Here is a 27,739-nt window from a genome sequence, read left to right on the forward strand (position 1 = left end):
GTATTTATTCTGTTACCCGAGTTTCTTCGCAGTTACGTGCTTTCTATCCATCTTTATCTTTCCAACTTCTGTGATTGCCCTTTTTAGACATGTCCCTTCGTTTTCATCTGCACTACTTAGCGAGCTATTTCTTATTGCTGTATCTATAGCCTTAGAAAACTGCAAACGTATTTCGTCGTTTCTTAGTATTTTCGTGTCATACTTCTCTGCAAATTGACTCTTCCTAACTAAACACTTAAACTTCAGCCTACTCTTCATCACTACTACATTGTCCGATCCTGGCTGCGCCTTACAGTCCACTATTTTATTTCGGAATCTCTGTTGACGATGACGTAATCTAACTTAAATCTTCCCGTATCACCGCGTGTTTTTCAAGTATACGTCCTCCTCTTGTTATTATTGGACAAAGTATTCACTACTTCTAGTTCAAGTTTATTACAGAAAGCATTAGAAATTTTCATCTCCCCTTGCGTACTGTATTACCCTTTCAGTACCATCATATACCTTCTCAATCTCTTTATTTTCAGCTTGCGACGACGGCATGTATACCTCAACTGTCGTTGTTGCTGTTGGTTTGTTGTCTATTCTGATAAGAACTGTCCTATCATTGAACTGTTCAGAGTAACACACTCTCTTCCCTACCTACCTGTTCACAACGAATCCTACTTCCGTTACATCATTTTTAGATGGTGATGAAATTACTCTATACTCATGTTACCAGGAGTCCTTCTCTTCTTTCCATTTCACTTCACTGACTCCTACTATATTTAGATCGAGCCTTTGCATTACCCTTTCAGGACTTTCAAGCCTCCCTACAACGTCCAAGCTTCTGATATTCCAACTCCCGACTCGGAGAACGTTATGCTTTCATGGTTAATCAGCCATTTTTCTCATGGTCACCACCGCCTTGACAGTCCACACTCACAGATCCGGATGGAGGACTTTTCCGGAATCCCAGGGGTACCGATCGAAAAGCATCCAGCATTTGTGTGAGGTCATGACATGCTGCCATCGACCTTCACATCACATACCTGATGACAAGAGAAAGGGAAACTGGGATAAGCACCATACCCACGGTCTGACTGGACAACGAAGTGGCAGTAAATGGGACATATCTCTTTTGAACCCAATTCTAAATTAATAAGACACGTGAGTGCCAACCATCTTACCACAGTACTAGCAGTTCTTTCTCAATCACAACACAATAAATACGCCACATCGTGGTTCTGATTCATTAATAAGATGGGGCTGGTGTGTTTACAACAGATGTCTCGATTTTCTTTTGGTGCAATTTTGGGACAGACAACCGTAACGCTTTTACATATCATAATTGCTTTTTACAGGCAAGTCTAACTGAAATGAATCTTCTCTTTTTCTTAATGAACAAAACTCAACGTAGCCACGTGTTATGGTGGTTCTCCAACTCTACAGGCTCTTAGGTTCGTTCAACCAACTGACCCTGGGTGCTTCGAGATGTACTCACCCAATTAGGGATAAGCCACTCAAAACGGCGCCTTAGTATGAGTTCCCGAGACTACTACGGTATTACTAATTATTAATAAGCCCTGACTTGACTTACTGAAATGCGCCTAAGCAGAAGAAGTGGAGGGAGAGAAATTTCATAACTATAACAAGATTCGGAAAATTCACGGCTAACACTCAATAAGCCCTGACTTGACTTACTGAAATGTGCCTAAGCAGAAGAAGTCGAGGGGGAGAAATTTCATAACTATGGCAGTATTCAGAAAATTCACGGCTAACACTCATTTAAAAGACTTTGTGTAAACGTGACTTGGTTTTGACGTCACGCACAATAACAAAAACGGTAGTAACTGCTGTCGACATTCGGTAGCTTTCGATACGGGGCTCTCAGACGACTTCATGTACGTGTGTCCGAGATTTATGAAAATACTATTTTTTATAATTATTGTTGCAATTGAACTTCAGACAAAAGTTTTTCGAAGGTTATCTCCTTCATACAAGAATTTTCTCTAAGGCGTAAGCTGTTGTCAATAATAATTTACAAATGAGACACACCTTTATTATAATTGCAGTATTCCATTTAAAGAAACGGTCCATTCATAATTTATCACAAACATGTCACCAATATTGTTAAATGGCAGTTAATAGTGCATCAACGATAGAAGCCTTCAAGACGTAGTAAGATAACCAAGAGAGGAGACTAAAACTCCATGACAAACTGCGAGCGTAATAGATAATGTGGTGGTATATGGAGTCGCAGGATGTAGGAACGCATTCCACTACACGTAAATATATGTATATTTTTTTTCCTCTTAGTGTTGTTAACTCATTTTGTGACATTTAATACAAGTATGTTCTGCACTAGCCGACTATATTTACATTTCCGTTTGATTACAAAACGAAAAATGAAGTAAATATCTGGTGATTTCCGAGGGCGTGGTTAGGCAGGAACCGAAGAAAACAACCAAAATTGCTGCGCGGGAAATGAGGAGCATTAACATTGATATTCACCCTTGTGACAAAGACGATAGCTGGTCTTGCGGTTGTCGATGCTGCGCGTTGTGTGTTTGCAGAACAAATTGTAACATGAGTGTTACCCAAAATTCATCAAAGTCGAAGAGTAATGTTTTTAGTTAAGTTCGTATTCATTCATCAGAAGAAATCACCCAAGTCCAAGTTATTAATCACTTCCAAAAGAATTAAAAATCAACATTTCCTTATTTTCTGGCCATGAAAAGATTATCGTGGAACTGAAAATCCTAACTATATTTCAGTTTCAGTGCAACATTCAAGAAGAAACCCATATTTATAATTTGGCTGTGTATGGATTCGAAAATGAACTAATGCAGCACAGCACTGAATTTTATGTTTCTAGCATATTATGAAGTCCAATCTGCGGCATACGCGATTATTTGTTCTTTAACGCTCGCCACATTCTCGCTCGGCCGCGGGCTATCCGCCGATGGTGGGCAGTTGCGGTAGTAAGACTAACATTGGTGCTTACTGATACGAACTGTTCTTTCTGCAACGTATATTTCGCATTGATTAAACATAGAATCTCCCGCATTTTTTACCTTGGCTGCGCTCTCAACTGTCCCTTTATCAACCGTCATCTCCAAACGAGCAAGTCACAGGATTGGCTTAAAATGTAAATTACGTCAGTTTGGTGGTTCACTTTTCTCGCGCATACTACGTGCCATGTGAAATTAGTCAGGTATTTGGTTGCCACTCATGACAAGTATGACATATTTTTTGAGATGTCTCCCGGTTTTATTGACTCTGTTTCAAAGGACACTATCGGGTGAATCTTGTTTTGACGTTGACACACCATTGTTTTGTACGTATTTCACTTCTGAAGACGACAGTGCAAACTGTCGAAACCGGTAAAGAGAAACAAATACGGTTTTCCTGTCCATCTGACGACTGACCTTTTTGTCCTTGTAGTAAATTACAACAATGGCGACAATCGATCTGTTACAGTGTCCATGGCCCCTGGGCAATCATTTAAATTGAAGAAACCTACTCTCTGAGAAATATGTTATGCGGATGGTTTCTAGACTCCGTTGTGTTTCACGTTAAATATATCGTTCATACAAAATTTCTAAACGAACTTTGGGACCAAACTACAAGGTGTACAACTTTGCTTCCGCCGTTTTTTCCCCAACATTTGAGGCTTTAATGAAAAAAAATTGGTTACGCGTATATCATTCAATGTATTTTCCATCGTTGGTCACTACCTTCTCCCATCTTTCGGGCAGTGTACGAATCCAGCGTCGAAAAATTTGTTCATCTTTTGAAGCGATCCACGAATTAATCCAAATTGTGACTTCTTCATAAGATGGGAAGTGTTGGTCAGCCAGGACATGCGCCATTGATCTAAACAGGTGATAGTCAGAGGGAGCAATGTCTGGAAAATACGGCGGGTGGGGTAGGACTTCCCATATTAACGTTTCCAAGTAGGTTTTGAGCTCTTTTGCAACGTGGGGTCGAGCGTTGTCGTGCTGCAAAATCACTTTATCGTGCCTCTCGCTGTATTGGGCCGTTTGTCTTTTAATGCTCTGCTCAAACGCATTAATTGCAGTCAATAACGAGCACCTGTGATTGTTTCCCTCTGTTTTAACACCTCATAGTACACGACGCCGAGCTGGTCCCACCAAATGCAGAGCATGATCTTGGAGCCGTGAATATTCGGTTTGGCCGTCGACGTGGAAGCATGTCCGGTATATCCCCACGATTTTTAGCGTTTTCGGTTATCGTAATGAAACAATTTTTCGTCCCCGGTCACAATGCGATACAGAAATCCCTTCTGTTTTTGCCTCTGAAGCAACTGTTCACAAACACACAAACACCGTTCGACGTCTCTCGGATTCAGCTCACACGGGACACAAGTTGCTTCTTTCTCAATCCTGCCGATAGCATTGAGATGTTTCGACATGGCTTGCTGTGTAACTCCTACTAATCGTGCCAATTCTTGTTGAGTTTGACGCGAGTCTTGTCTCAGCAATGTCTTCAATTCTGCATCTTCGAAAACTTTCTCTTTTCAATCACTATTCCGGTATACGACGTTAAAATCGCCGTTCTTGAAGCGTTGAAACCACTCGCGACCCGTTCTTTCACTAATAGGGTCCTTACCATACGTACTTGAGAGCATTCGTTGAGACTCAGTCGCTGTTTTCTTCATATTGAAACAAAACAGTAACACCTCCTGCAAATGAGGAGAATTAGGCTCGTAAACTTTCATTTTCAGTAAAATACAACTTTATGATGCAGAGACAGATCGACTAATTTTTGAGTGAGGTTATGTTGACCGAGGTCCTAGCTAATTGTCTGATATTTGCGATCTGTTTCTTTCGACCGCTACGTACCGTTGTCGCCACCTATTGGCAAATGTCGGAAGCAAAGTTGTACACCTTGTATCTTTACGTGAAAATAGTTTGTTTTTCCATTTATTCGTTAGTATAGTTCTGCAACAGCTCACTCTACTTGAAACATTAATATCCCTGTTCAATAAATACGTGTAACTTTGCTCGTAAGCGCTGCTGATTTGCTCTGAGGTCAAGGCGTGGTTCTTGTAAGAAAATATTTAATGTCGACCAACATCATACATTACCAGAAATACATTAATTTTCATAGCTTTGCGTAGCATGTTGATGAGGCGTGGATTTTCTCGTAAAACGCAGTCGCAGCACCCATCCCAAACATTGAGATTAGCTTACAATCCACCTCTGCGCCGCAGGCATTCTGCTCGGCTAATTTAGGAATCTAGCGCAACACTTCATATATGTTTACACTTCTTTTATCTTCGCAGATGTTCCGCAGAGCTCTCGCCTTTTTCTGTCTCCCTTGTGGACGGGAGACAGACACCGAAGATCTTCGTGTCGTAGCGGTCTGCGACGACGACGCAGACCCTGTAATGTTGGACCCACAGGTGAGCAGCGTCGAGGAGTGCGAAGAATGTAACACAGGCTTAGGGGAACACAGATTCTACATAATCACAGTGGTGATTAATTAACACATCACATTTGAGATTATCGCGAGAACGTCTGCATTTTCTAAGTTGGCACAAGTATCGGTAGCTAAAAGCGAGCAATCACTTACTGATAGCTCTAAGGTTTACTTCTGTACTGGGCTAGAACTTAATTTTACTGGCTTACTGTTACCGGGGCCAATGGGTCATTAGATGTATCATCCGGAAAACCGCGTTTCAGCTTCCGGAAATTTCAGCGAATTTTCTTATACGGAAGGACGGGAACGGGTTACTCAGCCTCCTGAGACCAATCGAGGAACTACTGAGACAGAGAAGTAGAGGCTGCAATACACGGACACTGACAATGACCTGGAAAACGGTGTGCTTATCCCACGCCCATCATACCGCATTCAGTGACGCCAATTGCAGAGGATGGTCCGGCCGTTGGACAGTATCCATGGTCTGTGGGCGGAATCAGCGTTTTTACTGTGTTGCCACTGTGTGGGCACGGAGGGGTGTCGGACGTGATGGAGGTGCCTCTGTCGACAGGTAAACCCTGAAGAACCTCCGTCTGCTATATGACCGATCTGTACATTTTTGTCTTTTATACAGTCAGTTATCACCTTTGGCGTGGATATTGCTCTCCCAGCCTCGATTTTACCATTCCTACAACATTAACCCACTCCTGTTAGATTTCATCTTAGCTCCAGATGGAGTATGCAATGAATGGGTGAATGGAGACTTGCTTTTTACGCACTTAATTGCCAGCTAACCACACATCTTTAAATTGAATACGACGACTATTCATTGTCTGTGTTAGTTTCCTCTCAATTATGATGTAACATAGCATTAATTACATCCACACTCCCTGAAATATGATCAGAATTTGATGCCGGAAAATGGAAAATCTTGAGGAGAGTGACGGGGATGGGAGGGGGGGGGGGGTAAGGGAAGCTAAAAAACTAAACTAAATCACCATTTAATATTGTTATCACTTTGCTTTGTGGACAGAATACATATCAAGCACGTGTTGTAATCGTTAGATGTTTATCGGCAATGGACCCATTTCCGTGAGAATTAGGGTTCATGTTGCTTAAGGGACAAATGCCTCCTCTTTCCCTTGCTGATTAGTGTCTTCTGCACAGCAGCACATCCTGTCGTGTGACCTCCGCCGTGGTCAGGTCATTGACTCCCTGTCCGAACTAAACTGAAAATCGTGAAATGGATGATTCGTGTTTCGGTTTCCTCGCTAAGCATCGACGTATAAATGGACATGATTGAACCGAACCGGGGGGGGGGGGGGGGGGGGGGAACACCAGTAATGAGGCCACAGTTAATATTAGCGGGTCAACATACCCGGCATTGCCGTTAAGTATTCCACGAAGTCAACGAGATGCTCTCAGGAAATCGGACTTTTATGATATCCACTGAGAAAATTACATGACTCTGGATACGTAATGATAAAAACACAGTACCTTGTATAGGAAAACATGAGTGTCTTAGATTATGGTTAAATATTGAGAAATAAATAAAGTGAAAAACAATAAATGAAAACATGACGACTAAAACCAAACTCCCACAGGATTTCAACGTGGTGTGGATGCGGTTCCGTTTGGGCCCCGGTCAAGAGGAAGGTGTTCCTCCGATGCCAGAAGAGCCGCAGAAGGTGCCGATGTCAGCTGATGCTGCAGACGTCAGTCCTGGGCTACAGGACACACAGCAGGAGGAGCGCACCATGGGAAAGGTAAGAAGACGTTATGGTTACCAGGGAGGGCAAGAATATTGAAGGTATTATTTGAGCAACCTTGTTTCTTATCAGTCCATCTAATTCTTAACATTCTTCTATACCACCACATGTAAAACGCTTAGATTCCTTTCCGTTTCAGTTTTCGTACGGTGAATGATTTACTGCTGTCCTCCAAACGCACATTCTTTTTGTTTGTTACCAGTAGACTTCTCTTCACCACATTTGCTCTCTTTTACTCTGATGCTTTGGTTTCTATGTCCTCCTGGAGTCTTCCATCATGGGTTATTTCCCTTCCAAAGCAGCAGAAACCCCTAAATTCACCTCCGTCGTAATCGTGAATTTTGACGTCAAGGTTCTAGGTATTTTCGTTTCTCCACTTCTCATTATTTTTCTTATTTTTCGGTTTACTCTCAATCCACGTCCTGTACTCATTAGACTGTTCATTCCATGCTACAGATCTATTCTTCTTCTTCATTTTCACTGAGGATAGCATTGTCATCAACGAATATTGTTATTCATATCCTTTAACCTTGAAGTTTAGACCAACTTTTGAATCTTCCTTTAATTTCCGTTATTGCTTCTGTGCTGTAATGATTGTACAGTGTGGCTGTAAGTCAGCGTCCTTTCGTACACTCTTCCTAATCCGAGACCCGTAAGATTTGTCTTTCGACTTTGGTTTATGGTTTATTCCTATGTCTCTCAGAATTTCGAATGTCTTACACCATTTCACATAGTTTTACGATTTTTCCACGTTAATTACACTACAACCGTGTCTTGATTTTTCTTCAGCCCTTCTTCCGTTGTCAATCAAAATGCCAGATATTCCTCTCCACTTTCCGGTATATTATATCTATATTCTCGTCAGCTGCTTGAAATCACGAGCTGTTGAGTAAATTGTGCGGTAGCTCTCGCACTTATTTGCCCTTGCTCTCCTCGGAGTTTTATGGATGACATTTTTCCATATATCGTGTTCATGTAAGGAGCCGATAGTATTAGAATGCACATCTACACCCTCACGAAATTTACAGTTAGTACGATGGAGTATATCCTTCAATGAGCGTCTTCCGCCAATGCATAACGGAGGAAGTTCTTCCACGTACTTTATGCTTCTTCAACAATTGTAGGGAATAGTAAGCACTGTCTTAGAGCAACGAATTTCATTGGTTTACAGCTGAAATGGAATAAAAGAGAGCCAAGAACTTTACATTCACATCTCTTGTTTCAAAGCGCTGTTTGTGGAACACTGTTTTTACTGTTTATAGAAGATGCTCCTAGTGGTAGAGAACCTTATAGTGCAATGTATTAATAATATTAATGTCATCTTAAACTTACGGTTTCTTTTACTTTGTTTACAATTTGGGTATTTGTTGTTGTTGTGTTATTCAGTACGAAGACTGGTTAGATAGAGCGCTCCATGCTATTCTATCCTGTGCAGGAACCTTCATCTCCGAGTAACTACTGCAGCCTACATCCTTCTGAATCTGCGCATCGTATTGATCTCTTAGTCTCCTCTACGATTTTTACCCCCCATGCTCGCCTTCATTGGTGAATTGGCGATCCGTTAATGTCTCGGAATGTGTCCTAGCAACCGATCACTTATCCTGGTCAGTTTGTGCAACGAATTCGTTTCCTTCTCAATTCAGTACCTCCTCATTAGTTACGTGATCTACCAATCTAATCATCAGCATTTTTCTGTAACACCACATTTCAAAAGTTTCTACTCTATTTATTTCTTCTATTTTATGCGATTTTCGAAGTACCTCACTGTATGGCCAAGTAGTTTTCGATGACAGTGTACCATGGAATGTAACGAATTAAATTAAAACAGAAAAGAGTAATGAAGTCGACCACTCACAAGTATTTAAAGAAGATCAAAGGCCGAGTGATGTTACATTTCTTTCTCAGAAACAGTAGCCGTCTGAAACAGGCGTTGCTCTTTTCGCGTACGAAGTAATAGACTTTGCACAATGTTGATCACTCATCACTCAGACAGGGTCATCAGCACTCGACCGGTAACGATTCTGTTCTAAAGAGCGGTGGAGCGCAGTGGTTAGCACACTGGACTCGCTATTGGGAGGACGACGCTTCAAACCCGTTTTCGGCAGTCCTTATTTAGGTTTTCCGTATTTTCTCTGAATCGCTTAAGGAAATGCTGGGGTGGTTCCTTCCAAATGGCACGGCCGCTTTCCTCCTCTATCCTTCCCTAATCAGAGCTTGTGCCAGGCCTTGTAACGTACCCTCTCTGTTATTGTTTTTTTTGTTATTGTTTTTTGTTATTGTAGTTGTAGAGATATGAAATTATTGTAGCGGTTTGCGTAGTCAGCCGTACTTCGGAATTTTTTGACATTAAATGGAGCCTGAAACTTGCGTAATAAGTACTTGGCGTGAAGTGCGATTTGCGGCATAAACAAAAATTAATTGCGGAGATGCAATCCACAGAATATTAACAGAAAAGCTTTAGAACAATGCGCACGACTGACTAGACACATTCAGAGGGTACGTACATTCGCGTACGAGTGGTTGCGATCTGATGAGAAAGATCTAGCTTAATTTTTTTGTGTGTGTGTAAAATAATTACGTCGTAACACACTCGGAGATTGCGAACGTACAATCAGGGTAGAGGCACGTACTTTCTATTATTCCCCGTGGCCTGGGTAAAAGAATTGCAATTATTTAAATATAAGAATTTTTCTTTTTCAATCGGACTCCTATTTTTATACGAAAAGGAAGATTGCAGGTTCTGAATGTCTCGGCAAAAACACATCGAAATTAATCTTAGCGGCCACCAAAGGAAAGCAGTGAGCACAATCACGTACCTCTATTGTTGAGCATCGCCGTCGTAAAGATCGTCGCCTCCATCTAAAATTCGCCTTCTCGAATTAACAGAATAATTTGTACTCCATTGGTATGGGATTTAGGCTTGACCTTGACAGAAATTATAAAACACATTTTTCGTCATTTAACACCTTCATTTAACACCTTCATTTAACACACACATAGACATGAAACTATACAGTACGTCTTTACGCCAGTACATCAGAACAAAAAGGTAGTTAATACTAGAAGTAATAAGAGAAACTCGAAATTAGTCCTTTGTCTCTCAATGATAAAAAAGCTTTTTAGAGTATTCCTCTGGTATGACAATCGAACAAATTTTCTTCTTGTGTCTTTGAGATTAAATTACAACATTTTTTAGTTCCTTTTCAGCCTCTAATGACCTCGTTCTCGACGGGATGTTAAACACTAATCTCCTACTGCTCCTCCTCCTCCGATTCAGTTCTGAGCCGCGAAACAATCTCTTGCACGGAAATGCAGAAATATTTTACCACTATTTCGTACCGGGATCTAAATGGCCAGTATCTCCGAGTGCAGTGAATTGCCTGATAATCCACATAAGAATCGCCAACTACGAGACAGTTGTCAACATCTGGAGACATAAATAGTGTCTAGTCAACTGATAGTAATAACACAAGATTTGCGTATTGTATTCTAAATTCAGCTTACGCTCTTAGAGGAACACCAACTGCTAATCTGAAGTAGATCCTCAGCAGTGTCCTATTGCAAAGTCAAATATTCTCTTCCTCCAGAACGCTTCTTGTGTTGTACCTACATAAAATTATATATTCGTGAACATTCTACTATTAAGCATTTCAATGTGAGTATCCGTTTTCTGTGCAGGTGGGTGACGCGACTGCTGTCTCGACGGTCGCCGTGGTGCGCTCCGCCCCAGACGATGGCGCTTCCAGTGAGGGGGAGGTGCCGCCTCCAGCTCGCCGCAGACGCGGCTGCCGCCGTTGCTGGGCGGAAAGACTGGGCGAGAAGGTGGTCGTTCTGCCACACGGTCGCCAGGGCTACCGCCTAAGTAGGAGATAAGACTTTGTCATGGGGAAGGAGAATTGAAAACCTGCAGAAACTGCAAATTTCTGGTCGTGTGAAAATGATACAGTTCACAACAACAACGGGGATGAGAGCTTCTAAATCTTTCCATGACATATTATGGAATAATATTGTTCGGCCGGACGCTAATAAAGAAATTATTAATGTGTGTCGGAGAACATAGTTCTGTCAGAAGCAGAGATGTGGCCTGAAACGTGGAGATTTAGGGAGACAATTAGAACACAGGAATAGGAGGACTATATGAGAAGACGTCTGCAGGTAATGCGACAAGATAAATTTCGAAATAAAGTGTGGAGACCAATAGAGATAACATGCTCCACTGCAAAATCTTTGAAGAATACAGCCCTCCACTGGTACCGGTACGTTCGAAGATTAATCAAAATTTGCGCCGAGGAAGATTTCAACATGGAAGCCGCGCGGAAGAAAGAGGAGAGACAAGCGTTAAAGTGGGAAGAATACAGACAGGAAACAATGGGAGACCGAAAGACTGGAACAGCAACAGCCTGTCGAGCTCGAAAACGGCTAACTGTTAGGATCATGCGACGTCTAAGAAGAGAAGAACTTTTTAGCTGCTCAGCTTCGATTTATCTTGCAAATTGAAAAAATGATACTGAAAGAACAAAGGGTTATTTTGTGAAGTGTTTGTCACCGGTTCGTTGTTTGTCATTGATGAGGTTATTGGCAACCATTTACGGAAGACATTAAATCCAAACAACAACGTAACAGTTGAGCTTTCGTGTATGCAGCAAGCAGTTAAACGAAAGAAACTGGTGCAGTGGAGCGTCCGTTGTTACTGGAAAGAAGTCAAAACATTTTTGGTTTTGGTGCCGCTTTCAGGGCAGTCATGTAAATTGATGTTCCTAAAGTCAGTTTTTTCTGTACTAACAAACCATTTGCTAAACACTCAATAAAATTTTAATGGTGATATAACATCAAAGTTTATTACTGGTTTTTGTAAAAATATTAATAGAGTCTTACAGCATTGGTTATTTATGACAATGTGTTGCTATTGAATATTCTGTGAGCTTGTTCAAATGTGTGTGAAATCTTACGGGACTTAACTGCTAAGGTCATCACTCCCTAAGCTTACACTCTACTTAACCTAAATTATCATAAGGACAAACACGCCCACACCCATGCCTGAGGGAGGACTCGAGCCTCCCCCGGGCCCAGCCGCACAGTCCATGACTGCAGCGCCTTAGACCGCTCGGTTAATCCCTCGCGGCTGTGAGTTAGTATGTAACTCTCCTTCATAAGGGCTAGACGAGTCAAGCTGACAAAAAGTCTATGGATTTTAAGATGCTATGACACAGAACATCACTCTCTCGAAATAATTGGTTTGGCTTCATCCTTTCGCCCCCATATGAATTTGGCATGTTTCAACTGTCATAATTTAATCGGAAATCGGCTGTCGGCATTACGTTCAATTAAATTAAGAGAATTTTCTAAACAATTACACTAAAATACGTAATTATGGCTTCAATGGCCCCTATACAAATTTCGCCCAATCCGGTTGTTTCGATTTATAAAACAGCACCCACCCCACTTTCACTTGGTAATCTCCTAATAACATAAGAGAGATATTAATTTTAAGAAAGATAAAATACCAGTCATAACTGGTAGGGTACAGATAATTATCCGCACCAATACATTTTCAAAGATATGTACATCCTAACACACCAGAGCCAGGTGGAGGAAAGAATCGAGGGAACTGACAAAGAAGGAAGACAGGCAAATGATAAACATCACTTCAAAGATATAAACTCGACCCACTCCCTCGAAAACAGTATGGAATTCTTTCACCAATAAGACTCCTTTCTTGGTTAAATTGCTTAGCGTATAATTCATCAGAATAATTACCAAAGTAAACTTATTAAGACAGGAAACGGAGAAACGTTAATACTTCGTTATAAGTACTAGCTGAGAATATATTTACAGATAGGACCAGTTACTTAGTTGCTGATGCTAAAATATGGAAACAAGGTATGTAGAAATTAATGAACCACTATCAGTTCACAATTCGAAAACCGTTTAATTTATAGTCAAAACTTTCGATGTGTTTTAAATTTGTCACGAACCACACAGAGGTTTAGAAAGAAGGTATCACATTAAAATTGTGGAATGATACAAGATATCTTTACTTCGTGTCAAAACAAACGTGAAAAATCGCTGCGGCTAAATAAATAATTAAATTAATGTTTCACAGTTATTGCAGAAGTATGATACAGGAACAACATCTATATTATTACTCTGTAAATCTCAATTAAATGCCTAGCAGTGGTTTCATCGAACCACCATCAAACTATTTCTCCATTACCCCAGTTTGCTCTTGGATAGCGTGAGGGAAATAACAACAGCTAAATCTTTTCGTGCGAGCTCTAATTTCTCTTACATTATTATAAAAATCACTTCTCTCTATGTAGCGGGGTGCCAATAAAATATTTTCGAATTCGCAGAAGGAAGTTGGTGATTGAAATTTCGTGAAGAGATCCTTCCTCACCGAATAAAGCCTTTGTTTTAATGAAAGCCATCGAAATTTGTGTGATATCCGTGACACTCTCTACCGCTGCACTTCTTTGAATGTTCCCTACGTTCTTCTTCAATATCATCCGATACGGAGCCCACAACGCACAGCAACACTCGAGAAGAGTACAAACAAGCGTAGAGTAGGGAGCCTCTCCTTAGAAGACCTGAGTATGGCATTGGATACACATCACTGTAACTGGTATGAATGTTGCTTGATGATCAAATTCGACAAGATTGAAGGGGCACGTGTAGCAGAAATTGTGGAACAATAACGCACATTATACGAAATGAATATACACTCCTGGAAATTGAAATAAGAACACCGTGAATTCATTGTCCCAGGAAGGGGAAACTTTATTGACACATTCCTGGGGTCAGATACATCACATGATCACACTGACAGAACCACAGGCACATAGACACAGGCAACAGAGCATGCACAATGTCGGCACTAGTACAGTGTATATCCACCTTTCACAGCAATGCAGGCTGCTATTCTCCCATGGAGACGATCGTAGAGATGCTGGATGTAGTCCTGTGGAACGGCTTGCCATGCCATTTCCACCTGGCGCCTTAGTTGGACCAGCGTTCGTGCTGGACGTGCAGACCGCGTGAGACGACGCTTCATCCAGTCCCAAACATGCTCAATGGGGGACAGATCCGGAGATCTTGCTGGACAGGGTAGTTGACTTACACCTTCTAGAGCACGTTGGGTGGCACGGGATACATGCGGACGTGCATTGTCCTGTTGGAACAGCAAGTTCCCTTGCCGGTCTAGGAATGGTAGAACGATGGGTTCGATGACGGTTTGGATGTACCGTGCACTATTCAGTGTCCCCTCGACGATCACCAGTGGTGTACGGCCAGTGTAGGAGATCGCTCCCCACACCATGATGCCGGGTGTTGGCCCTGTGTGCCTCGGTCGTATGCAGTCCTGATTGTGGCGCTCACCTGCACGGCGCCAAACACGCATACGACCATCATTGGCACCAAGGCAGAAGCGACTCTCATCGCTGAAGACGACACGTCTCCATTCGTCCCTCCATTCACGCCTGTCGCGACACCACTGGAGGCGGGCTGCACGATGTTGGGGCGTGAGCGGAAGACGGCCTAACGGTGTGCGGGACCGTAGCCCAGCTTCATGGAGACGGTTGCGAATGGTCCTCGCCGATACCCCAGGAGCAACAGTGTCCCTAATTTGCTGGGAAGTGGCGGTGCGGCCCCTTACAGCACTGCGTAGGATCCTACGGTCTTGGCGTGCATCCGTGCGTCGCTGCGGTCCGGTCCCAGGTCAACGGGCACGTGCACCTTCCGCCGACCACTGGCGATAACATCGATGTACTGTGGAGACCTCACGCCCCACGTGTTGAGCAATTCGGCGGTACGTCCACCCGGCCTCCCGCATGCCCACTATACGCCCTCGCTCAAAGTCCGTCAACTGCACATACGGTTCACGTCCACGCTGTCGCGGCATGCTACCAGTGTTAGAGACTGCGATGGAGCTCCGTATGCCACGGCAAACTGGCTGACACTGACGGCGGCGGTGCACAAATGCTGCGCAGCTAGCGCCATTCGACGGCCAACACCGCGGTTCCTGGTGTGTCCGCTGTGCCGTGCGTGTGATCATTGCTTGTACAGCCCTCTCGCAGTGTCCGGAGCAAGTATGGTGGGTCTGACACACCGGTCTCAATGTGTTCTTTTTTCCATTTCCAGGAGTGTAGTAACAGCAGCGATGGTTTTTCATACTGCCTAGTGCTTCGTGATAGTTTACAGAAATTAATTCGAACCAAAACTCAAGTAAACTACCTAGTTTTTTTCAGTGGAATTACCTACTAACACATAGTAGCACTGCATACCATCCAATTACCCCCACCTTAGACACGCATAGTTACAAACACGAACACACACCATTCATAGGAATTGTTATAGTTGCTAACACCTTAATTTACGCTGCATGGTTTGAAATAGGTAACCGATAATTTGGGATTACTGAAGAATAGGATACTACCCGTCGGCTTTACCAATGATTTCAGAAGTTACCACAGATAATGTATCTCACAGGTTTAACAGCAGCGACGAATGTTAAGAAACAAAAAAATGCAGGACACAGAAAACATATGGTAGAAATGTTTCTTGTACATTCATATTGCGAACATAATGTTAAGTATATTGCTTCTTTGAGTCCTAGCACCCCATTCTTCTGTTGACCTATATAGCTCAAGTGATGAATGGGACAAGAGTTCACAAAGTAAAATGAAAGACGTAACGTTAGCATGGTGCACCGCAGTTGACATATACGAGTTGTATCCTGAACTTCAGCTGACCTCTATAGGTTATCTGCAGTATGGGATACAAATTTAACGTATGTCGACTTTTTCGCCTTCGCTAGCACTAGTATCAGCTGAAGAATAGTCTTCAGTTGATCTATAATTATAGGACGACTGAAGTACGGGATACAGATTTTACAGGTGATGCTTTTCTTTGCCTCCGGTACTACTGACATCCTATTGTTCACCTATGCAGTTGACCTATATAGGTCTACTGAGGTACAGTGCTAGCGAAGGCACGGGATACACGACTGAAAAATACCATAGCAATTGTAGTCATAGCGAAGGCAGAGAAAAGCGACAACTGCAAAATTTCTATTCCGTAATACAGTTGACGATCCCTGCTTCAAGTTTTCCATATTCATAGGAATAGATAAATCCGAACCTACAAACAGAAATCAAACAACAAAAATTTCAAGACATAAAAACAAATCTTCCAAAATATCTCAAACTCACTAAGAATGAGAATCTGCCTTTTAAAAAGACATTCATTTATTTTACTTTACAATGATAATGCTACGCAACAAAAGATAACCGATTTATTATCTACGGTTCGAAAATAAAGACACAAATATCTATGAGCAAAATATGATGTCATTGTTCAAAGCTGACGGGTTGTACCCCATTCTTCAGCTGACGCATTAATTTTGATCCAGTATTGTGCAAATAAATATTTATACTGGATAATACCGCTAGTACCATATTTCACTCAAATTGTTCTATAGGTCATCGTTACACTTTTTATGTAGATGAACCAAATTTTCGAAATTTAAACTATTCATACAGAAGAGAATTGCAAGCCAGCATTTCGTGGTGACACGCCTACAGTCGTGAATAAATATTTCAAAGTTGAACTAGAGTGACCTGGGTTTTCATGGCTTTTTTTTAAATAACATAAGGACGTATGGATAGTGAAACTGATTTATTTTGTAAAACTCATTGAGTCACAAACTACTTATTGGTGTCATTAAATTTTAACCACATAGTATCTGGTGACAAAAGCATCGGCAGGTATTTTCTGGTACGTATTAGGAGATATGAATCTCACCCCTAAAACGAATATTTTGAAATAGAAAAATAGAGATCCAAAATACACGCCTAACGAAACTAAAGAACAAGATGGAATGGTACTCTTGCAGGGCGCCTGACTCTTATATGGTGCAAAGAACTGTAGATCCTGTTATTTCCACAGGCTTGGTACATCTAGATTCACATAAACGTCAATATTTATGTTATCAAAAACGGTTAAGCTCACTTTCAGATTATTATTATTTGACACGTTCTCCTAAGGTAGTGAGACATAAGAGTCTGCTTCGCGAGTGGACACGATTCGTCATGGTGTGCGTTTGGCTACTAAGAGGTCTTTGTTGTCTTCAGTCCAAGATTGATTGGATGCTAGCCTACCCTGTGCGAACCTTTTTATCTCAACATAATCAACATCATCTCCATCCATATGCATTCAAGTCTTTGTCTTCCTCTACAATACTTTTAGTCAAGTTATGCTGCAAATTTCTTTGTATCCACTTCTGTTCAGTGCGTTTTCTTTTGTTACTCGATCTACAGAACAAATTTACAAATATTCTTCTGTAGCACAAACTTCAAAACTTTCAATTCTCATTTCGACTAACCAATATATCGCGAAGATTTCACTTACGTACATAGCTGTAATACAGACGAGTACCTTCGGAATAAACTTCGTGATATTCAAATTAATCGTTTTTCAGACATTAGATTCTTGCTGCTGTCAGTCTACATTTTATACTGTCTCGACTTCGGCCATCATCAGTTACTTTGATGCTCATGTCAGAGAAGCACCCAGAAATGGAGCCGAAAACGCAGTGAAACTTAACTGGTTGAGAGAGTCCCTGGTGTTATTTCAGAGATTACGTAATCGAGTTAAATTTACAAAGAACTTTCCGGTACTATACGACTTTTCAGTTGACTTAACGCATCTTCTCGTCTGGATAAAGGTACTACTGTTCTTGGAAATGTGTCATGAAGCCGTTGAAACCTCAACTGAGGCAACGCGGGCCACAACTGCTGTACCTGGTCCTTGATGTCCTATGTGCTGACACAGGGAATAACTTGACGCTAGAGCTGGTCCCACATATGTTTTTGTAAAAGCCCCGTCGGCAGATTTGTAAAGGGCTAGTCGCTGCTACTGTGGAATCCGAGGTTGTGAGTTCGTGAAACGGCTTCTGGTGCAGTACAACGCAAAGACAATTTCTTCCTGCCACTATTACTCAGCTGTGCCCCAGGGTCAGGTAACATGTTAGAAGAACGGAGGGTCTACAACACTCCAATGAATCACTAACAAAATCACACAAATGAGTGTAGGAATGCGTATTTAAATACAGAGATATGTACACTGGCAGAATACAGCGCTGCGGTCGGCAGCGCCTATATATGCCAACGACTGTCTGTTGCAGTTGTTAGATCAGTTACTGCTGTTACAATGGCAGGTTATCAAGATATAAGTGAGTCTGAACGTGGTGTTATAGTCGGCGCACAAGCGTTTGGACACAGCATCTCCTATGTAGCAATTAAGTGGGGGTTTTCCGGTAGGCCCACTTCAAGATTGTACGGCGAATATCAGGAATCTGTTAAAGTATCAAATCCCCGACATCGCTGTGGCCGGATAAAGAGCCTGCAAAACGGGACCAACGACGACTGAAGAGAATCGTTCAATTTGACAAAAGTGCAGCACTTCCCCAAACTGTTACACTTTCAAAGCTGGGCCATTGACAAGTGTCAGCTTGCGAAGCATTCATCGATATGTGCTTTCGGAATCGAAGACGCACTCATGCACCCTTGATCACTGCATGACAAAAAGATTTATGCTTCTCCCGAGCTCGTCAACACGGACATTATACTGTTGATGACTGGAAACATGTTGCGTGTTCGGACGAGTCTCGTTTCAAACTGTAACGAGCGGATGGACATGTACGGATATGGTGAAAACCTCATGAATACATGGACCCTGCATATCAGCAGGGGACTGTTCAACCTGGCGGAGGCTCTACAAGGGCGTGGGGAGTGGGCAGTTTGAGTACTATGGGATCCCTGAAACGTCTAGACACGACTCAGACATGTGGCACTTATATAGACATCCTGTCTGGTCACCTGCAGCCTTTCATGTCCATTCCGACGGACATTGGCAATTCCAGCAGGACAATGCGACAACCCGTACGTCCAGGAAAGCTATAGAGTGGCTCCAGGACAACACTTCTGAGTTTAAACACTTGCACTGTCCACCAAACTCCCCGGAGATGAACATTACTGAGCGTATCTGCGATGCCTTGCATCGTGGAATGTGTGGTGTCAGGAAAATAAGAACCGAAGATGGCGATTGTGTAAAAATTAAAAAGTAATATATTGCTAAGCAATCCCAATTTTGATTTTATGCTTTCTGCGCTATCTTCCTCCCCTTTGCGAATGTAGTATAAAAGTGAAACAATGACAATATACAATTTTAGTAGGCATTCAGATGAATTCCCAAGAGTACGCATCTTGGTCGTGCTCAGAAGCATCTGACTAATTTCAAATTTTGCAGATTGATCAAAAGGTTTTAAGGCAAAAATCTCATGAAGGGTGCATCTTGCAGTATTCCCACATCGGAAAAGTGTCAACAGTGCATACCACACAAGCACACACACACATAATGTTACACCACGTATTATGTGTTAAGCAGTAACAGCGAACTCTAAGTATGATCTGTTAATGGAATAATGTACAGCAGAGCCTCAATCTACTTTCCTCATCTAAATTCTTCTATCATGCTCACCAACGGTCACGCTGATCTTTCAAAATTTATAAATCTCGAAGAAATGCGTCAACAATACAAATAATCCAGTGTTTATGTCAAATGTACAGTGTTATTGCCCTCGTATTAAATATTTTCCACATTTAAACTGTTTTATGAAGCTCGTGAAGCGTCACAATGAACTTTCAACACCTCAAACTCTGCAGTAACACGTCAGCAAGCAAAAAATGTGACGATCACTTCAAGTGTCACATTGTTATTTTACACACACACACACACACGTCAAACTGATGCATAAAACATCATTTGGGGCTCTCTAAGCAGGAGTCTCAACGTTATTTCCATGCCCGAACACTAGTGGCAATAATATCTTGCTAAACAGACGCTGACATTAGAAGTTAGGCCTAAATAATGACGCAGGAAACGCTTGATAAGTAAAATACTACGGTAAGCAGGAGAGCACAAAAACAAATACTCAGTCTGAAATAAGACCAGCCACTGGAAGGAGGTAAATAATTCCGTTACATTGGCTTACCTGCACCTGCAAATTAAGTGCTTCCACATATTACTAGTTCTGTTGTAGTTGGTGAGCATTACAGCAGTACTTTTACATCCAGAATACGTTAAAAGTGTTCTCAATCCAATCTGAGGTTCATAGAGCTGTAATCACTTGTCAGCTTAGAAAGCTTTTCAGTAATGTTTCAGCTACGCAAACCATTAGAGGATGGGGTGTTGTGGTTCTTGTTTTAAGTAGACAATATAATCGACGATATGATATAAATTAATTACTGCCAAAGACAGAACTGGAACAAGATAGAGATGAAGCTCAGCCACAGATGACTGTGCAACAAAACAAAGATTGAAAGTCTATCATTCGAAAATTACAGTTGGTACAAATATAAAATTATTTGTTATTTATCGGGCACAAACACACACACACACACACACACACTTACATGCATGTTGCTTATCCTATGTATAATTACAGATCTGTGATCATAAGCGAAAATTTGTATCTAAATGAAATAATTACGTTGTTTCTCGTATGGAAGACTTCCAAAACAAAACATACATGGTACTACAGTTGTAATTTAATCATTGTACAAAATTAAAAATACGCGCAACTTGTGTGCTGGCACTACTGATAAAAATTTCCGATTAAGTAGCACTTGTTATCGACCTAACCTTCTTGAACTGTTTGGCTCTCAAACACCAAAAGACGTGCAGTGCAACTGGCCAACGTTACTGCGATATGCTTCGCCATCATGTCATACCCGCCCTACAGGAGACAGAGTCATTGAAGTCAACGTATTTCATGCAAGATACGGCCCCACCGCATATCGCTTCTGAAGTTCCCATGCATCTCTGAAATACATTTGGAAACTATCGAACTATCAGCCGATAGTTTCCAAATCCCCCCATGAACCATGGACCTTGCCGTTGGTGGGGAGGCTTGCGTGCCTCAGCGATACAGATGGCCGTACCGTAGGTGCAACCACAACGGAGGGGTATCTGTTGAGAGGCCAGACAAACATGTGGTTCCTGAAGAGGGGCAGCAGCCTTTTCAGTAGTTGCAGGGGCAACAGTCTGGATGATTGACTGATCTGGCCTTGTAACATTAACCAAAACGGCCTTGCTGTGCTGGTACTGCGAACGGCTGAAAGCAAGGGGAAACTACAGCCGTAATTTTTCCCGAGGACATGCAGCTCTACTGTATGATTAAATGATGATGGCGTCCTCTTGGGTAAAATATTCCGGAGGTAAAATAGTCCCCCATTCGGATCTCCGGGCGGGGACTACTCAAGAGGACGTCGTTATCAGGAGAAAGAAAACTGGCGTTCTACGGATCGGAGCGTGGAATGTCAGATCACTTAATCGGGCAGGTAGGTTAGAAAATTTAAAAAGGGAAATGGATAGCTTAAAGTTAGATAGAGTGGGAATTAGTGAAGTTCGGTGGCAGGAGGAACAAGACTTTTGGTCAGGTGATTACAGGGTTATAAATACAATATCAAATAGGGGTAATGCAGGAGTAGGTTTAATAATGAATAAAAAAAATAGGAGTGCGGGTTAGCTACTACAAACAGCATAGTGAACGCATTATTGTGGCCAAGATAGACACGAAGTCCATGCCTACTACAGTAGTAAAGGTTTTATGCCAACTAGCTCTGCAGATGATGAAGAAAGAGATGAAATGTATGACGAGATAAAAGAAATTATTCAGGTAGTGAAGGGAGACGAAAATTTAATAGTCATGGGTGACTGGAATTCGTCAGTAGGAAAAGGGAGAGAAGGAAACATAGTAGGTGAATATGGATTGGGGGGAAGGAATGAAAGAGGAAGCCGCCTTGTAGAATTTTGCACAGAGCATAACTTAATCATAGCTAACACTTGGTTCAAGAATCATGAAAGGAGGCTGTGTACATGGAAGAAGCCAGGAGATACTGACAGGTTTCAGATAGATTATATAATGGTAAGACAGAGATTTAGGAACCAGGTTTTAAATTGTAAGACATTTCCTGGGGCAGATGTGGATTCTGACCACAATCTATTGGTTATGAACTGCAGATTGAAACTGAAGAAACTGCAAAAAGGTGGGAATTTAAGGAGATGGGACCTGGATAAACTGAAAGAACCAGAGGTTGTAGAGAGTTTCAGGGAGAGCATAAGGGAACAATTGACAGGAATGGGGGAAAGAAATACAGTAGAAGAAGAATGGGTAGCTCTGAGGGATGAAGTGGTGAAGGCAGCAGACGATCAAGTAGGTAAAAAGACGAGGGCTAATAGAAATCCTTGGGTAACAGAAGAAATATTGAATTTAATTGATGAAAGGAGAAAATATAAAAATGCAGTAAATGAAGCAGGCAAAAAGGAATACAAACGTCTCAAAAATGAGATCGACAGGAAGTGCAAAATGGCTAAGCAGGGATGGCTAGAGGACAAATGTAAGGATGTAGAGGCTTGTCTCACTAGGGGTAAGATAGATACTGCCTACAGGAAAATTAAAGAGACCTTTGGAGAGAAGAGAACCACTTGTATGAATATCAAGAGCTCAGATGGAAACCCAGTTCTAAGCAAAGAAGGGAAGGTAGAAAGGTGGAAGGAGTATATAGAGGGTTTATACAAGGGAGATGTACTTGAGGACAATATTATGGAAATGGAAGAGGATGTAGATGAAGACGAAATGGGAGATAAGATACTGCGTGCAGAGTTTGACAGAGCACTGAAAGACCTGAGTCGAAACAAGGCCCCGGGAGTAGACAACATTCCACTAGAACTACTGATGGCCTCGGGAGAGCCAGTCATGACAAAACTCTACTATCTGGTAAGCACGATGTATGAGACAGGCGAAATACCCTCAGACTTCAAGAAGAATATAATAATTCCAATCCCAAAGAAAGCAGGTGTTGACAGATGTGAAAATTACCGAACTATCAGTTTAATAAGTCACAGCTGCAAAATACTAACGCGAATTCTTTACAGACGAATGGAAAAACTGGTAGAAGCTGACCTCGGGGAAGATCAGTTTGGATTCCGTAGGAATGTTGGAACACGTGAGGCAATACTTACCTTACGACTTATCTTGGAAGAAAGATTAAGAAAAGGCAAACCTACGTTTCTAGCATTTGTAGACTTAGAGAAAGCTTTTGACAATGTTGACTGGAATACTCTCTTTCAAATTCTGAAGGTGGCAGGGGTAAAATACAGGGAGCGAAAGGCTATTTACAATTTGTACAGAAACCAGATGGCAGTTATAAGAGTCGAGGGGCATGAAAGGGAAGCAGTGGTTGGGAAAGGAGTGAGACAGGGTTGTAGCCTCTCCCCGATGTTATTAAATCTGTATATTGAGCAAGCAGTAAAGGAAACAAAAGAAAAATTCGGAGTAGGTATTAAAATTCATGGAGAAGAAGTAAAAACTTTGAGGTTCGCCGATGACATTGTAATTCTGTCAGAGACAGCAAAGGACTTGGAAGAGCAGTTGAACGGAATGGACAGTGTCTTGAAAGGAGGATATAAGATGAACATCAACAAAAGCAAAACGAGGATAATGGAATGTAGTCAAATTAAGTCGGGTGATGCTGAGGGAATTAGATTAGGAAATGAGACACTTAAAGTAGTAAAGGAGTTTTGCTATTTAGGGAGTAAAATAACCGATGATGGTCGAAGTAGAGAGGATATAAAATGTAGACTGGCAATGGCAAGGAAAGCGTTTCTCAAGAAGAGAAATTTGTTAACATCGAGTATAGATTTAGGTGTCAGGAAGTCGTTTCTGAAAGTATTTGTATGGAGTGTAGCCATGTATGGAAGTGAGACATGGACGATAACTAGTTTGGACAAGAAGAGAATAGAAGCTTTCGAAATGTGTTGCTACAGAAGAATGCTGAAGATAAGGTGGGTAGATCACGTAACTAATGAGGAGGTATTGAATAGGATTGGAGAGAAGAGAAGTTTGTGGCACAACTTGACTAGAAGAAGGGATCGGTTGGTAGGACATGTTTTGAGGCATCAAGGTATCACAAATTTAGCATTGGAGGGCAGCGTGGAGGGTAAAAATCGTAGAGGGAGACCAAGAGATCAATACACTAAGCAGATTCAGAAGGATGTAGGTTGCAGTAGGTACTGGGAGATGAAGAAGCTTGCACAGGATAGAGTAGCATGGAGAGCTGCATCAAACCAGTCTCAGGACTGAAGACCACAACAACAACAACAACAACAGTTTCCAAATGCTTGGCCGGCACGGTCACCTGCCTGTGTTTTCTGGTTGCGGGGCTACCTGAAGGGCAGGACTTGGTTTACCATGGGAACATTCAAACAAGTGCTGATCTGAAGCGCAACATATCAACAGCGGTAGCCAGCATACCTACGGACATGTTTTGTTATGCTGTGAAGAATGCAATCCTGCACTTTCAGACTCTTCTGACTACTGATGGGATCCATATTGAGCTCACTTTGTGTAGCAGTAATGGTACCTGAATGTAATTGTATGATGTACCGCAGCAGCACATTGAAAGTGTTTCAATTGAATTGATCCTGCATTACTTCTCTTCCCCATGTGCTTGACATTAAAGCTACCGAGTTCGGTACTCGTGAAGTAATTATTTTCCTTGTTATACGGAAAGTTTAATGATAACCACCCGGTACAGATAAATTTTTCAAAACACCATATGGTGAGGGCGTGAATCCATCCAGAAGTTGTCAACTGTGCAGGTGGAGGAATGGAACACAACGCCACCAGTACTTACCAGCCTCTCGGCGAGCGTGGGAGCAAGTTGCAGAGCATCTGTTGCTGTCCGTGGTGATCACACACCCTATGAAAAACCACATCTTGTCATTTTTAATGTCCAGGGCAGCATCACAAATGTCGGTGACTTCAGTGTGATGATTGTCCTTAAATTAACAGTAATGTAGCAGATACTGGCAGGACAGGGCTCCTTCGAAAGTCTTGTTGCGGTAAAAAGGGCGCCATTTGCGGCTGTTGGACGGAGGGATAACCAGAGTCCAGAGCCAGCCACCAAAGAACAGCACACAGTGGATGTCCACAGCTGTCGCCCCTATGTGGCAGCGTTCAGTCAACTGTTTGAGATGGTTACCCTCGCCTTGGGCAAAGTTAAACGCTACCTTATGAGTCGGGGATTGTTCTATCAGGCCCCACCCGCCTTGATTGGTATTTGGAGCCAAGGGGTTCGAGCCTTGAACAAAGGAAAAGTTTGAACGGTGAAACTACAAGGCAAATTGCGTCTCGTTGTTAAAAATACATTTGTGAAACCGTTCTGTGCCTCCACTGACGGCGCTGCGCCAACATGTGAGCCATTTTTTCCATACAATGAGGAGATCTCGTCATCAGTTTCCCCCGTTGCACACTACATCCTTCCCACTCCTGTTTCGCTCTTGATAAAGCACTCCTTTGGGTTAGCAGAAATGGTAGGGGAATGTGCTGTTTCTGGGTTTTCTGTAAAATGCGTGCCACACGCACATGTTTGTGTGTGTGTGTGTGTGTGTGTGTGTGTGTGTGTGTGTGTATAAATTCAAGGTACCCGTTGCCCGCAGGTAGACGCTATGTTTAGTACAACGAATACGGCTGTGATAGCCCAGTATCAGTTACGTTTTCACTGCTGGAGGCGTTAATAACCTCAACACATCTGCACGGATGCAACTCTCATGTGCCATAACAGAGAGCATTAAGTGAAATACGAAGAAGCAAAATAAAATTTTTCAGTTATACTCGCGGATTCTCATGACCGTTACACGTAAGAAGGGAAGTAGTACAGCAAGAAACAAACGAACTACAACATCCAGAACTAACATCAGTTTCTAAACTGACAAACTGATATTATATGGGAAGACATAAAAATAAACAGGCAGACAATATGTGGAGACATAACGGACTTGTCCAAGTAGACAGGTTCACACAAAAGCTGGGTAACCTGTACTATCATGCGCCTGACTGACATAGAGGAAATTCGCAGAGGCTTACAGGGTGTGGATGTACATATAGACTTAGTATGACTGTAGAGACCGAGATATGAAGGTGGGAAGGACACGTCACTTTGAAAATGAATAAAAAAATTCTTTAATAGATTACAAGATGTATGAGGATACGTAGATGAAAACCTAATGAACGGTGAATAGATGACATTCGAACAAATTCATGGGCAGTCTCGACGTAAATACTTGAAGACAAATACACGGGAAAGGCTGAAGCATGACTACATGGAGCAGTGGAATTTTGCCTGTTAATTCATATCACAATATGTAGTGCAGAATTAGAATTTCTAGAAACGTGTTTGTCCTGCCTGGATATTATGCACATTTAATAGACAGTTCTAGAGTTGTAGGGAAGAAAGATAATGCAGCGAATATATTAACGTAATATTACATATGAGCAAACAGCAGACAGATACCAGGCTTCAAACAGTCACTACGAGGATTGTCAGTGAAGATTTTTGCAAATTGCTAGAGTCATCGGCATTGTTTTTTATTTAATATTTGAAATAATGACTAAGGTGCATAGCTAAATACAAGTTTCTTAATTATAAAATTCACAGATTTTATTCAACTGACTATAGCCATAAAAGCCTCCTCACTTACACCAAGCAGTACAGACGATATTGTGCGAGGTATACGTGAGGATATGAAAAAAATTAGAGACAGATATGAACACACGAGGTCAAATCACTCGAAAGTCAATTGGATTAAATGCAGTGACAGCAAACGACAGTCCTTTAGTACCGTAGCACAAGTGCATGTAACACGCTGTCATATTCCTCCGATCTCGAAATCTTGGCCATGTAGTCTGTTTACACCAAGATCCAATGGCTCAGGTAGATTTCGGTTGATGTTGCAAGATTTTGATTTTTCAGTTGCATAAAACATTTTCAAAGGCGAAATTAGTGTTAACTACCGGAAATAGGTTTGAACTCTAAAGTCTCTGACCTGTTTCAATTTCAATCGATAATAATAATTTTTATGTTACTGACACTGACAGTCTCAAGGTGGAAAATAATTTTAGTAAGTGAAGGTAGTAAGTAACAGCAAATGTAGCCCGCCCAGCTAGACGCACGGTCTAACACACTGCTTCCCGAGTGGGAAGGGGTGCCGGTCCCTGGCACTAATCCGCCCCGCGGATTAGTGTCGAGCTGCGTTGTGCCGGCGAGCCTGTGCATGGTTTTCAAGGTGGTAGTCCATCTGCCTCCGCAAATGCGGGCTGGTTCCCCTTATCCCGCCTCAGTTACACTGTGAAGGCGATTGCTGCGCAACCACTGTCTGCACGTACGAGTACACCATAATTACTCTACCATGCAAACATTGGGGTTACACTCGTCTGGTATGAGACGTTCCCAGTGGCTCCACTGGCGGCCGAACCGCACAATAACCCTGGGTTCGGTATGGGTCGGCGGTGGGATGGGTGGACTGCTGTGGCGTGTTGTGGGCTTGTGAACCACTGACGGCCATGACGGGACTAAGCCTCTCCGTCGTATCTAGGTCCCCAGTTCAATACACAATACACGAATAGTAAATGTACAGAAACAGAA

This window comes from Schistocerca nitens, chromosome 1 (genome assembly GCF_023898315.1).
Source record: "Schistocerca nitens isolate TAMUIC-IGC-003100 chromosome 1, iqSchNite1.1, whole genome shotgun sequence".
Classification (NCBI taxonomy): Eukaryota; Metazoa; Arthropoda; class Insecta; order Orthoptera; family Acrididae; genus Schistocerca; species Schistocerca nitens.